We start from the raw sequence: 4,139 nt of genomic DNA on the forward strand, positions 1-4,139 counted from the left end.
AATGTGGATTAGTATTTAAGTTCAAAAGTATTGCGGAGGAGGTACTTGAAGGAATGGACCGACATAGTCCTGGATCTTATTTTGTCATATCTTTCAATAGTTATCACGCCCACTAGTCATTTCAGTGGATTATCGTCTAACTTTTGGACCAGCATGGCCTGGTCCACGGAAAACATAATATCGCTGTAAACAGGACCACAACATTTCCAAAGGATCTTCGAACAGGGCTGTTTTCTCAAGAAGTATGGACTTGCCCCTGAAAAAACTTTTGTCGTTGTAATGCAGGCAGCGAATGCAAGTTACTTCAACTAAAATCAAAGTGATTCGAGTGCAGGTCTTAAAGTGAACTTATCCGAAATTTTGTGTGGGAGGTACCCGAAGGAGTAGACAAATATAGTCCATATTCGAACCTGATCTACATCAGTTAGATATATTAGGAAGTGTAAAGAATAGACCAAATTAATCACTTCCTTCAAGAGTGATCGGGCGCACAATTTTTCCGAACATATTTGAACTTTTGTGGGGGAGGTACCTGATGGAGTGGACCGATATGGTTTATCTTTAAACTTAAACTAAGTTTGGACAAGATCATACGAAGGCCAAATTTTTGATCAGTTCGGCAGATGCGTTCGAGAGTTATCTTGCGCTCCAACCAATACACACGGTGTCATAGAGATTTTTTTTGTACCTTTCAGTCTATATTCTCAGGAAGTATGGACTTGTTCCTGATAAAACTTGTATTGCCTTAATGGGGCAACAAATACAAGTTGTTACAACAAAAATCAAAGCGCTTCAAGAGCAGGTCTTAAACTGAACTTTGCCGAAATTTTGTGTGGAGGCACCCGAAGGTGTGGACCGATAAAGTTCATATTGGAACCTCGTCTATGTCTGATAGAACATTCACGATGTGTAAAGTATGGGCCAAATCGGTTACTACCTTCAAGATTTATCTTTCGCACAATTTTCGAACTTCTGTGGGGGAGGTACTTGAAGGAGTGGACCGATATGGCCCATCTTCGAACTTAAACTAAGTTTGGACAAAATATTACGAAAGCCAAATTTTGGACCAAATCGGCTCATCCTTTCGAGAGTTATCGTGCGCACCAGTCAGCCAGACAGACAGACGGACGGAAATTTTCTAAATCGACTCCAAATTGTCTGAACCAGATTTCGTCCAAACATACTTGGGGTATAAAAACATTATTTCGATGAGGCATAAATGCTGGGGGTATAAAAATGCAGTGAAATTACGACTCCACATTATTTGTGTGGGTAGATATGTAATGTTTATATTTCGGTACATATGACATTGATGGCTAGTGTAAACTACCTCGAAGTAAACATTATTCTCATGTTCATAAATCGTTCCGAGAAGAAAATATTGATTGGGGTCACTACCTTGGTGAAGCAAAGGTTTAATAGCTTATTTAGATATGACATCATTAGCCGGATTTAGCACATTATCAGGTTTTATTTGCTAAATCCAGCCAAAATCTACCAGATTTCCCATACAAAAATAAATCCTCGTATTGAGTGGATTTGTTTTAAATCTGGCATAAATCCTCGTATACAACTCTGTTTTTGCAACATGTTGCTAGAAAATACAAAAAGTTGCAAGCTTTCACGAGAAACAAGGTAAATGCATCGGTAAATTGCTACACTAAAAATAATTTAAAATGTAAAAATTTGTAAACATGGCGGAAAAATTAAATTTGTTTTGATGTACAAAGTTGATTTTAATGAACCATGACTAATATTTATGATGTCTAAACGATAAAATAATTCGTTTATTTATTTTAGATGGGCAAACTGCGATAAAATAATTTTTTTCTCTTTAGTTAGCATTAGTAGCATAATGCGCTAACATTTTCAGTATTAAACAATAAATTTGTAATTTGACGTATGTTTTTTTGAGTCGAATTCAATTTACAAAAAATTCTTTTGACGTTTCAAATTCGATCAGATGGGCTGATGCATCTACCTTGGTAATTGTGCTATGAACAAAAATCAGCTGACTGACATTTAAATCCTCCAAAATGTATATATAAATGCAATGCGATTTGTACTGGATTTATTAAATCCAGTCGAGGATTTATGGCTACTCTAAATGAGCTATAAAAGTAGAAAATAAAGTGTGAACAGGCACAACACGGAAGTTCGAACATGTTTCCATATAGTGAAACATCCAACTGAACACAACAACAATACACTAATTTACTTACATATATAGAGCTACATTTTGTCAAAGCGAATTTAAAATTGTTGTGAACGCTAAAACTGTTGTTCACAATTTGAAGGTTTTAAAATATAAAGGATCGTTCGTTATATCCATGTTCCACTGTAAACGAATTGACATTTTTCTACAGTAGAACCTCGCTGGTAATTTTGATTTTGCCTCCGGAGATCATATGATTCAATAGATGGCGTTATTTTTATACATTTGGCAGTGCTGCCAAATTTTATGTTGGAAATAATAAATACACTGATGCTTAGCATACATTTAGGAGTAAGAGGAAAATAATTTTAAATAATAACTTGAAATATGTTGGCAACACTGGCATAAACATGAAAATAACGCCATCTGTTGAATCACATGATCTCTGGGGGCAAAACCAAAATTACCAGCGAGGTTCTACTGTAGAAATCTGCCAATTCTTTTACAGTGGAACACGGATAAAACTGACGGTCCATTTTATTTTATGACGTGCACATTGTGAACAACAGTTTTACCGTTAACAAGATTGGTTGTGCTCGTGTACTTGGCTGAGTTACAATTTTTAACCTGCACAGCGCTCCTTTACCCCAAAAAGTGGTAAAAGTGGAAACAATTTTAAGAGAGAGAGAGAGAGAGAGAGAGAGAGAGAGAACAAAACTGTTTTTCTCTTCTACCACAGGATACCAGACAAATTTCTTCGGGTTAAACTGAACTGATTTTTCGAAATTTTTTAGCGATTATTTAGCAATGAAGAAAAAAATAAACAAAAATAAAGGAAACAAGTAAGAAAGTATCAATCAGCTGCACAAAACCAAACACAATAGTTATGCCATTATCTTAGGAAGTATTGACTTACTACGAAATGTACCGTTGTAAATGAGGCCGGTCGAACAACCCACTGAAAAAAAAATCGTAACGATGCAAGAGAAGCTCTTAAATTTCACTTTATCTGAATTTTGTGTGGGAGGTATCCGAAGGAGTGGACCGATATATTCTATATTCCAACCTGATGATGACTGCATGAAATAATACGATGTGCAAAGTTTGCGACAATCAGAAAATCTCTGCGAGAATTATCTTGCGGATTTGCCATTTTGGTTGGTGCCTTCAAGGTTACTTGGAGCTTTCAGGACAATATCTCAGGAAGTATGGGCTTGTCCAAGAAGAAAATTGTACCGTCGTAAAGGAAGCCGCAAGGACAAGTTACTGAAAAAAATGTCAAAACAATCCGAGGGGAGCTGTTAAACTTCACTTTAGTGGACCGATATAGTACATATTCTGATCTAGTCCATATTCCCGATCTATATCTGGAAGGAATAATACGATGTGCAAAGTTTGGACCAAATCGATTGCTTCCTTCGAGACTTATAGTTCACACCATTTTACAGACCAATTTTTTAACTTTTACGGGGGAGGTACCCGAAGGAGTGGACCAATATGGCCCATATTCATACATAAACTAAGTTTGGACAAAATATTACGACACCCAAAATTTGGTTTGAATCGATTGATCCGTTCGAGAGTTATCGTGCGCCCCAGCCAGCCAGTCAGACAGACGGGCATGGCTAAATCGACTCAAAATTCTCTGAAACAAATTTCGTCCAAACATACTTGGGGTCTAAAGCCGTTATTTCGATGAGGCACGTTTTTGGTCGTATCAAAGTGTTTATACCCTTTCTAGCCTAAAGGCTAAGGGTATAAAAAAGGAGCGCTAACAACACAAAATTAATAACAGTGAAATAAAAAAAGAAAATTTAATTTTTATACCCTCAGCATTTATGCTAACGAGGGTATATACACTTTCATACGGGCAAAATGTGCCTCATCGAAATAATGGTTTTAGACCCCAAGTATGTTTGGACGAAATGTGTTTCAGACAATTTGGAGTCGATTGAGCAATGTCCGTCTTTCTGGCTGGAGCGCA

This window comes from Musca autumnalis, unplaced genomic scaffold (assembly GCF_047663935.1).
Source record: "Musca autumnalis isolate F117 unplaced genomic scaffold, ASM4766393v1 scaffold_4, whole genome shotgun sequence".
Classification (NCBI taxonomy): domain Eukaryota; kingdom Metazoa; phylum Arthropoda; class Insecta; order Diptera; family Muscidae; genus Musca; species Musca autumnalis.